The sequence below is a fragment of the Oryx dammah genome, unplaced genomic scaffold, assembly GCF_014754425.2.
Source record: "Oryx dammah isolate SB20612 unplaced genomic scaffold, SCBI_Odam_1.1 HiC_scaffold_21, whole genome shotgun sequence".
NCBI lineage: Eukaryota > Metazoa > Chordata > Mammalia > Artiodactyla > Bovidae > Oryx > Oryx dammah.
The window spans coordinates 56241781-56253174 of record NW_024070205.1 but is presented as its reverse complement, the minus strand read 5'-3'; the positions used below and the strand labels follow the sequence as shown (position 1 = coordinate 56253174).

At 43.0% G+C, this 11394-nt stretch overlaps 1 pseudogene; it reads left to right on the top strand.

Moving 5' to 3' along the window:
• Positions 1-140: 140 nt before the first annotated feature.
• LOC120879861 lies at positions 141-2317 on the top strand (annotated as a pseudogene).
• The last annotated feature ends 9077 nt before the right edge of the window (positions 2318-11394 follow it).

Below are 11394 nucleotides of genomic sequence, written 5' to 3'. Positions count from 1 at the left end.
AGGTGGAGACTGACACTCTTTCTGCCCTGTGCCCTTTCTTCCCCATCCTCCCACATACCTTATGCTGGATATCCAAGTGATCTTTACAGTCTACAACCCCCTCCCCCAGCACCTTCTCATTGGAGGGTATCTGGGTCACCATGTTGGTTCTCCCCAAGCTCAGGTAGAAGCTCCTTTGTGTGGCTTCCAAAACAATTGGCCCTCACCAAGAGGAGAGTGTGTGGACTCCCTGCTTCCTGGAGAAAGGTGTGTCCTGCTTTCTTCCCACCCCATTGCCTGTGTTATGCAATTAAGGGATGCTTCCCCTGGTGTTGCCTCAAGAGGAGGAGGAAGGGGAGAGCCAGCTGTGGGAAGTAGGGTTTGATGGGTCAGGATGGGGGGGCCTCAGGGGTCTAAGAGAGGATGTCCCTTGGGGAGCCTGCCACGTGGACTTCGGCACCCACAGCTTCAGCAGCTGCTGAACCCAGCATAACTCTGTGTGCTGGACCCAGATGTACCATGCATGAATTCTTTTAAACCGTCAAGGATTTAGATTCTTGAAAGGGCTTTTGTTTTATTAACATTTATTGTTTGTCTTCTGAATATTTTAGTCACTGAAGATTTGAATGGAAGAAAAGAGGAAAATGAAAAACATTGGTAATTCCACAAGCCAAAGACACTAGAGTGGGCTTTTGCCCGATCACTCTAGGTCAAGTCTTCAGCAGCATTGTGTGAAGTGATTGTGTGGCCTGCACCATAACCTATTATTATCACTTATTTAGGGAGTTTCCAACTATCTCTTTGAGAAAAATCTTTGCAAAGTATTTTCCAAATGGTGTGACACTGTGGTGTGCCACGAAGCATGAAAAACCAAAGACTAAGGGGATACATAACCCACTCCAGTGTTCTCGCCTGGAGATTCCCAGGGACAGGGGAGCCTGGTGGGCTGCCATCTATGGGGTCGCACAGAGTCAGACACGACTGAAGCGACTTAGCAGCAGCAGCAAAGGGACACACTTCCTTGGAGCTACTCTTTATGTGATGATGGAGGCATTTTTCAACCCCTGTAGAAAGGATGCATTGCTTGATAAATGACGCTTGGACAATTTGCTATTTATATACATGTGTGCTCAGGCGTGTCCTACTCTTTGTGACCCCTTGGACTGTAGCTCACTAGACTTTGTCCATGGAATTCTCCAGGCAGGAATATTGGAGTGGGTTGCCATTTCCTTCTCCAAGGGATCTTCCTGACCCAGGGATTGAAACCGAGTCTCCTGCATTATAGGGAGATTCCTTACCTCCTGAGCCACTCCACTTTTAGATTCTTTTCCAATGTAAATCATTACAGAACATTGAATGGAGTCCCCACAATGAGATATCATGTCAGACCCACCAGTGGCTATAACCAAAAAGGTAGATAATAACAAATATCGTTGAAAATGTGGAGAAATAGAAACCCTCATACATTTTTCGTGGGAATCCAAAATGGTACAGACACTATACAAAACAGTTTGGTGACTCCTTGGAATGTTATACATGGAGTTGCCACGTGACCCAGCAATTTCACTCACAAGTATATACCCTAAAAAAAGTGAAAACATATGTCCACACAAAACATGTGGACTTCAGCATCACAGTTATCCAAAATGTAAATAAAGCCCAAGTGAAGATTAGAGCAAAGAAAGATAATGTAGCAGGGTGTTCTTTTGCTGGTATTTGAACATCACCCTGAAAGAACTGACAGTTATGAACTGACTGGTTTAGGCAGACGTGGGGAACAGTAGGCTAAACTGAAGAGGATTTATGCCAAAGAACTACTGCGTGAACTGGCTTCACTGCAGACTTCCTTTGTTCCTTTGGATGAAGCTATTAAGATAATCAATAGGTGTGTAAATGCCATCGAACACGTCATCATCCCCCAGATTGAATGTTCCATTGCTTATATCATCACAGAACTGGATGAGAGAGAAGAGTTCTGCAGATTAAAGAAAGTGCGCACATGTGGTAAGTCGCTTCAGTCGTGTCCAACTCTGTGCAACCCCATGGACTATAGCCTGCCAGGCTCCTCTGTCCATGGAGATTCTCCAGGCAAGAATACTGGAGTGGGTTGCCATGCCCTCCTCCAGGGGATCTTCCCCACCCAGGGATCGAACCAGTGTCTCTTATGTCTCCTGCATTGGCAGGTGGGTTATTTACCACTAGTGCAAAAATACAGAAGAAGAAAAATATTCTTAAGGAAAAATCTGAGAAGGACTTGGAGCATTGAACTGCAGCTGAGAGGTGATGGAGCCTGCTAATCTCTTGGCTGAAAGGAAAAGATAAGGACCTTCTGTTTTGAATAAGCTTTCCTGCTCTGACTCTTTCAGAAGGCCTAACATGACATGGAACAACAGACTGGTTCCAAATAGGAAAAGGAGTATGTCAAGGCTGTATATTGTCACTCTACTTATTTAACTTATATGCAGAGTACATCATGAGAAACGCTGGGCTGGAAGAAGCACAAGCTGGAATCAAGATTGCCAGGAGAAATATCAGATATGCAGATGACACCACCCTTATGGCAGAAAGTGAAAAGGAACTAAAAAGCCTCTTGATGAAAGTGAAAGAGGAGAGTGAAAAAGTTGGATTAAAGCTCAACATTCAGAAAATGAAGATCATGGCATCTGGTCCCATCACTTCATGGGAAGTAGATGGGGAAACAGTGTCAGACTTTATTTTTTTGGGCTCCAAAATCACTGCAGATGGTGATTGCAGCCATGAAATTAAAAGACGCTTACTCCTTGGAAGGAAAGTTATGACCAACCTAGATAGCATATTCAAAAGCAGAGACATTACTTTGCCAACAAAGGTCTGTTTAGTCAAGGCTATGGTTTTTCCAGTGGTCATGTATGGATGTGAGAGTTGGACTCTGAAGAAAGCTGAGCACCGAAGAATTGATGCATTTGAACTGTGGTGTTGGAGAAGACTCTTGAGAGTCCCTTGGACTGCAAGGAGATCCAACCAGTCCATTCTAAAGGAGATCAGTCCTGGGTGTTCTTTGGAAGGACTGATGCTAAAGCTGAAACTCCAGTACTTTGGCCACCTCATGCGAAGAGTTGACTCGCTGGAAAAGACTCTGATGCTGGGAAGGATTGGGGGCAAGAGGAGAAGGGGAAGACAGAGGATGAGATGGCTGGATAGCATCACTGACTCGATGGACGTGAGTCTGAGTGAACTCCGGGAGCTGGTGATGGACAGGGAGGCCTGGCGTGCTGCGATTCATGGGGTTGCAAAGAGTCAGCACGACTGAGCGACTGAACTGAACTGAACTGAACATGACACCATCTTAATCATGGTGTGTAGGTTAGGTATGTGTGGCTATTTATTTTTGGCCTAAGGCTTTACAATTTCCCTGGATGTCCATTGATGGAATTACCTTTGCAGGATCATATTCAACAACCACTTATCACCAGTGAGTTCTGCAGAACTTGCCCAGAAACTTGTAGAATTTATTCTGCAGAAGTGTCACCCTACTTCACTTACCAATCTGTTGGAACTGATTTGCTTACCAAACATGTTAAGAAATTCCTCTTAGGAAACAGCAGTGGTCTCAGGCCAACACACACAGGCCAGCAACTGCTGGAGACTCTTTGTTTCTACCTACTCGCACACTTTGGCACCACTGCCTGAGACTGCTACAGCCACTCTTGTGTTTGTTACTGTGGGACTTGTCTCCTCAAGCTTCATGAAAACCTTCACTTATTTTTCCTTGATTAACAGGCCTCTGTCTTGTCTGTCATGGGAACAGTTCTGTGAATTCACATGTGACTATGGTATAAACAATAAAATGAATTAAAATTTAAAAAAATATTGTAGCAGCTCTGGATACTGACACACATTCACACAATTTAGGTATCTGTTTCACCACTGATGGACATTTGGTGGGTTGTTTTAAGCTATTACCAATGATGTTTGCAAAAATATGCTTGTACGCATCTGAGTTTTCTAGTCCACTATTACTATAGTAGACTACTAGTCTACTATAAACCAAACTGCTATTTTTATAATGACTGATGCTACGACTGTCAGAGACTCTACTTTGAGTCACTGCTTTCTCAGATCTTCAAGATACTGAAAAAAAAGGGAGTGATCAGTTTGGTCTACAGGAACTTGAAAAATGTTATTGAACTCATCATGGTCACCTTGAAGGCAGGATTGTTTCTGTTTATCATGAGATGCTTAGCATCTACCAGATATAATTGGTATGGAAGTGGGTTCCATACCATGTCAAGTCAAGATAAAGTAATGAACCTTTCCTGAAGGTTTTAAAGATGAAGCTTATGTTTCCTTATTGTAATATCTTCTGCTAATTAACTCATTCGGTGGCATGACCCCACAAACCGTCCAATGAGTCTTAACAAAAACAGCCAGTGTGGGGAGATTTTGATATTTATATTTTGAGTCCTTTGAGTCCTGAAATCTTAAAAAATAATATCTTAATAACTAGCTAGAAAAGTTCTAGACTCTAGCCTTGTGGGTTCCCTCTGTAACACTTGAAATCCATAAGACCTTCCCCACAGAATATAAACATCCAAAAGCACACACATTCCTATACATATAAGTGGGGAAAGCTGGTCCTTTCTTCATTGTTCTTCAATATTAAAACAAGCTGTAAAGGTGGGAAGGAGGTTCACAAGGGAGGGAATACATGAATACTTATGGCTGATTCACATTGTTGTATGACAGAAACCAACGCAAAATTGTAAAGCTATTATCCTGCAATTAAAAATTTTTAAAAAAGAAAAAAACCAAGTCATAAATACTTTGAACTGGAAGAAGTTATTTAGAAGCAGTGTAAATAGATTAGGAAAAATGTAGGATATGAGAGCAAGCGTTTGTCATTATGAAGCTTTTAACTAGGGGAACAATTGGACAAAAAGTAGGCTTTAGGCCTTAAAAAAGAATTATTCAAGCCACAAAAGAGAGGAAACACCCCTAGGTGTGACATGTGTAAAAATCCTCTCTTCCTCTAATAGCAGTCACCCAAAATTTGATTATGGGGTTGTGCATTTCCTTTTCAAACTTCTCTAAATAACTGTATTATGGTGCTATGGTGAGTCCCCCCATTCAAAAGGGTGCTTTAGAGGGGAATTCCCTGGTGGCCCAGATGGTAAAGAACTTGCCTGCAATGCAGGAGACCTGGGCTTGATCCCTGGGTTGGGGAGATCCCCTAGAGAAGGGAATGGCTACCCGCTCCAGTATTCTTGCCTGGAGAATTCCATGAACAGAGGAGCCCAGTGGGCTACAGTCCACGGGTTCACAAAGAGTTGGACATGTCTTAGCAACTAACACTTGAATCACTAGATTCCAAACTCCCACATAACTTTACTGATTTTCACCTTGTATTTTATTTATTTATTACTTTATTTATGCATTTACTTTACACACTTGATTGTAAGTTTATAGGAAGAAGAATGCCTCCAAATTCATTTTGTAACCCTACTGAATCTTGCATATAATAAACAGGTGTGTGCATGCTCAGTAGCTTCAGTTGTGTCTGAATCTTTGCAACCCCATAGACTGTAGCCCGCCAGGCCTCCTCTGGCCATGGGATTCTCCAGGCAAGAATACTAGAGTGGGTTGCCATGCCCTCCACCAGGGGCTCTTCCCAACCTGGGAATCAAACTGGTGTCTCCTTCTTCTCCTGCATTGCAGGCAGATTACCCACTGAGCCACCTGGGAAGCCCAATATAATAAATGTTCAACCATAATTCATGCATATTAATATTGAAGATTGTGATGGACAGACAAGACTAAAAGAGATTCACGCAGGGAAGACAGATGGGTTGGGGTGGAGGGGACACTTTACTAAACCTACCGGTTCTCTATTCTCATTGAGAGAGAGAGTGAGATACACATTTTCAAGCTATCAGAGGCTGTTGTCCAAAGTGAGAGTTTATTTGTCTTCCTGCTTGTCATGAAAGATTCTTTCAAAGGTAGCAATTGTGGAGTTAGTTTTAAAGTAGCATTCTCTGCCCAAGAACATTCATTCTCCAAAGCTACTTTGTCAGAAGTTTTAACCTAAAACCAGCAAGGACTCCTTCTGTCAATGTTTTGGCACATTGTTCAGGCAAATGTACTTCCTGTTGTGTTTCACACATCCAGGATGATCTCTGATGGACACCTTACCCACAGTATCAACACTTCAGTTCTGTCCTCTCATTCCACATCCATGAAAACACACAACTCTGGCTACTTCTCAATGGATGAGCTGTGCTGTATATGAACTGTCTATTAAGTTGATGGAATTTCTATAGCAGGATGCATTGAGCCGATTTTAACAAAAATTAGCAGTGATATCGGCTTCCCTTGCAACTCAGATGATAAAGTGTCTGCCTGCAATGCTGGAGACCTGGGTTCAGTCCCTGAGTGGGGAAGATCCCCTGGAGAAGGAAATGGCACTCCACTGCAGTACTCTTGCCAGGAAAATCCCATGGACGGAGGAGCCTGGTAGGCTATGGTCCATGGGGTAACAAAGAGTCGGACACAACTGAGCGACTTCACTTTCAGTGATGATATCAGTGTTAAGTTTCATTGCACACTTTAAGGGGAACATGAATAGAGAAAGACCCTCTCTCATGTCTTCATTCTGTTTTTGATCACACTCTAGCCAGGCTCCTCTGACTTAAAGAGACCTTAACCTTAGCCTGTAAAGACTGAAGCAAACACTAAAACATAGTTTCTAACGGCTCAAGGCTAAAAAGCAAGTGTGAGCCTAGCTCCCCATTCACGTGCCTGCCTGAGAAACTCAAGGCTACTGCAAGAATTCACTGTTTGTTCTAGCCAACATCTAAAGATACAACCTCTGTGTCCCAGTCTCTGTGGGAGGGAGACAGTGGGCAACCCAAATGACTGTCGCATTTGGGTTTTGTAGTTTTTCACTCCTATGACTCTTCCAAGACCAAGCTCTCTCCCTTCCCTCCTTTCTCAGTCTCCTCTTATGATTCCCAGTCACCTCTGTACAGACCAAAGCTGGATTCAGTTCAGGTTGGACTTTGCCTTATTACAACATCTATTATGGATTAAAATCTGTCCTTAAAATTTCAACTGGTGTCTGGCTTTGTTTAATCTCTTTGACAACAAAAGTTTACCTAAGATTGTCTAGACCATCCCTTAATGGTTTTGTTTAAGAATGAAAGGGGTATTGGACAATAAGAGGTAAGAATGAAAACAGTTAAAAAGTACAAACTTCTGGGACCTCCCTGGTGGTCCAATGGATAAGACTCTGAGTTCCCAATGCAAGGGGCCCAGGTTCGATCCCTGAACAGAGAACTAGATCCCGTGAACTGCAACTAAGGCTCAGCACAACCAAATAAATAAACGAAAATAAATGTTAAAAAAATACAAACTTCCAGTCATAAGATAAATAAGTCTGGGGATATAATGTACCTGATGGTGACTATAGTTAACAATACTGTATGTCAGAAAAAGAAAAATATTGTACATTAATGCATATATATGGAATCTAGAAAAATAATACTGATGAACCTCTTAACAAAGAAGAAATGGAGATGCAGACATAGAGGATGGTCTGGTAGACACAGCAGGGGAGGGAGAAGGCAGGACAAATTGAGGAAGTAGCATTGACATGCATACGCTACCATGTGTAAAATAGATGGCTGGCAGGAAGCTGCTGTATGGCACAGGGAGCCCAGCCTGGCATTCTGCGATGATCCAGAGGAGGGAAATAGTAGGGAGAGGGAGGCTCCAGAGGGAAGGGAGATATATATGTAATTATGACTATTCGAGTTGATGTATGGCAGAGACCACCACAACATTGTAAAGCAATTATCCTCCAATTAAAAAAAGGTTAAAAAACCAATACTGCATTGTATTTTGGAAGTTGCTAAGAAAGTGGATCTTAAAGGTTCTCACCACAAGAAAGAAAAAAAAAAAGTAACTATGTGAGGTGATGGATGGTAACTAAATGTATGTAACAATATACACATATCAAATGATTATGTTGTACACTTTAATATAATGTCATAGTCAGTTATATCTCAAGAAAACTGGGGAAAAGTGGAAGGGAAATTTATATATCACTGGTGGGAAATGTAAAATGATACAGCCACTGTGGAAAATGGTTTAGTAGTCCTTCAAAAAGTCAAACTATAATTACCATATGACTCTCCCAATTCCATCTCAATATACACACGAGTGAATTGAAAACTGTCTCACAAAATCCATGCAGGAATATTCAAAGAAGCATTATTAATAACAGCCCAAAGTGAAAAGTTACGCATAGATAAACAGAATGTAGTACATACATTTATACAAGAAGGAACAGAGAATTCCTGGTGATCCAGTGGTTAAGCTTCCTCACTTCCAATCCAGGGGACATGGGTTTGATTGCAGGTCAGGGAACTAAGATCCCACTTGTTGAGTGGCATGGCCAAAAAAAAAAAAGGAAAAAGGGGGCTTCCCTGGTTGTTCAGCGGTAAAAAAAAATCTCCCTTCCAACACAGGAGACACGAGTTCAATCCCTGATCTGGGAAGATCCCACATGCCATATGCCGTGGAGCAACTGAGTCCACGTGCCACAACTGTTCAGCCTGTGCTCTAGAGCCCAGAAACCGCAACTGCTGAAGTCCACATGCCCTCGCGCCTGTGCTCCACAACGACAGAAGCCACCGTAGTGAGAGGTCTGCATATTGCAACTTGTGAGCAACCCCTGCTCACCACAACTAGAGAAGAGACTGAGCATCAGTGAAGACCCGGTGCAGCCAAAAATAAATAAATAAAATTATTTTTTAAAAAAGAAAAAAAGGAATGAAGGGCTGACACAGGCTGCAATATGGGTGAACCATGAGAACATCACACTAAGTGAAAGACAGCAAACACAAAAAGTCACATGCTATATGGTTTCATTTACATGAAATATGCAGAACAAGCAAATCCACATAGACAGCAGATTAGTGGTTGTCAAGGGAGAAGGAGCTGGGGGAGGAAGTTGGAACTGACTCCTGACAGGTATGGGGTTTCTTGCTGTGGTGATGGAAATGTTCTGGAATGAGTTAGAGGTGAGGATTGCATTACTAAAGCCTACTGAATTGTACACTTTAACAAGGTGAACTTCATGGTATGAGAGTTGCACCTCAGTTTCAAAAGAGAAACTGGCAATACTTGCAGCTCAAGTGTTGTGGAGTAGATCATACCTATGTCATTATTTTCTGGTCATACTCACTAAAGGTGTTTGGGCTTCTCCTGTGGGTCAGCGGTAAAGAATCTGCCTGCAGTGCAGGAGACACAGGAGACTTGGGTTCGATCTCTGGGTCAGGAAGATCTTCTGGAAGAGGAAATGGCAACTCCACTCCAGTATTCTTGCCTGGAGAATCCCATGGACAAAGAAGCCTGGCAAGGTTGCAGGGAGTCCATGGGGTTGCAAAGAGTCGGACATGACTGAGCATATGACTCACACTAAAGTGTTCAAGAATTTGCCAGGTTAAATTAAAAAAAAAAAAAAGTAGAATGAAAGGGAGTCTGGCAAATAGGTTATTGTGTGACCAGTTGTGAGTGAGGAGACATCTTGCATATTTATTTTCTTGGGGGATTAATGTGAGAAAGGAACTTTGGAGAGACACGGCGACAAGCACTTACTGTAGAGCAGAGCAGCTGTATTTGGGCAAGGACAACCCCAAACAAGGAGATTCTCTTCCCTTCCCAGACAACCATATCCTGCTATAGCTTCATCCTTCACTCCAAGCAGAGCACATGCTGCTCAGATGAGAAGCAAATCTCCCTGTAGCAGCCAAAGAAAACAAACACAGAAAAAGCAATTGAAAACTGAGAGAGGAAGCAGGATTCTGCAGCCTAGCTGATAACATCCTTAGAATCAAACCCTCCAAGACGCATGATCGTGGCCATTACCAGAGACTGGGGGACACCCAGGACCAGGCTGTCCAGAGGAGATGGAGGGATGGTCCCTGACCCTCAGGGAACCCCCTCCAGCTTTGCCTTCGACATCAAAGGGATATCAGTGCCCTTCCGGTATAGGAAGAGGCCAGTGAGTTCCTTTGATCATCTATTTATTTATTCACCAAATATAAACAGATTCTACTGTGCCCAAGATACACAGGTGGGCACCCAAGCCCAGCGATGGAAGGCCAGTCTCACAGTGGGGAAGTCGCCCATGACAGACACATCTCAGCTTCTTTCTCAGGTCTGCCCAGTCCTTGCTTCCTTTCTTCAGCCACATATTCTTGGTATCCTGGCTTCTTCCGGGGTCTTTGTCTCTCCGTCAAAGGGAAAGTGTGAGGAAGCAGCTGTGGAGGGGCACCTGCCTCTTTCTTGCTGGCTAGGTGCTCTTAGGCAAGACACGGGATCCTGGGTCACTGGTACAGGGACAGTGGACAACGTGCCCTACTTCTGACATAGGACTGCTCAGAGGACGGAGTAACACGGTGTCTAACAGGGTTGTATTGACTACAAAGTAGTATTCAAGTGTCAGGGATAATAGAAAGTCTGCTTTGTTTCTCCACCTTTTATTTCAAAACACGTGGTTTGCAAGTAGCTCTTGGTCCTGACTTTTCACTGAGCTAGGTCAAGGGAAGTTGTGCCTTAGGACGTCTCTCCAGGAAGGAAAGGAGGGCTTCCTTTCCCGCCTGTGGAACCAGCTCCCAGCACTTCCTGCCCGCCCTCCTCACCCAAACGCTGATCACAGCGCCCTCTGGTGGAAATTTAGAGCAATTGCCCTATAGACCCCGGGCAAGCCCAAAGGCTCAGAGGAGTATGGTGGAACTCAGGGCAGGCTGGAACTGGGGAACTACCTGGGGCGGCGCGGGGCGAGGTGGGGGGTGATGCCTACAAAGAACAGGCTCCAGTCAGGTCCTACTGATTATTGTCATGCAGAATACAGACCACACATTACCAGTTATTTTGGATTTCCAAGACAAGCCAGAAACTTCTTATTGAAAAAACCAAAACCAATTGTAGGAGCCAAAGAAATCAAGCGGTGGGCAAGAGTTTGGGCCTGCAAACCGTCAGGAAGCTTTGATTTCCATGGAAAAGATGAAAAGCATTGTTATTAGTTAATCCTGACATATAAACCAAGAACAGTCTTGGTAACAGAAAATCTTATATAAAATGTAAAAAATCACAACTATGAAAATATTTGACAAGGAAGAAAAAGAACAAGTTTATTCACATCCTTCTGAGGTTTCCCATCATATTTACTTGTTACACTGATTTTTAAAATTTCTTACATTAACCAGGGGAAACTAGGAGATTCATTAAAAAATTTGAGAGGAAAACACAAAGTAGAAAAATTCTTTTCATTTTTTTTCTGTCATTTGGGAAAAAACATTATCTGAAAGGTACCTATTCACCAGCTTCCAGAGTACCAATGTCCATGAGGGTGTATTTGAATATTTTAGGAAA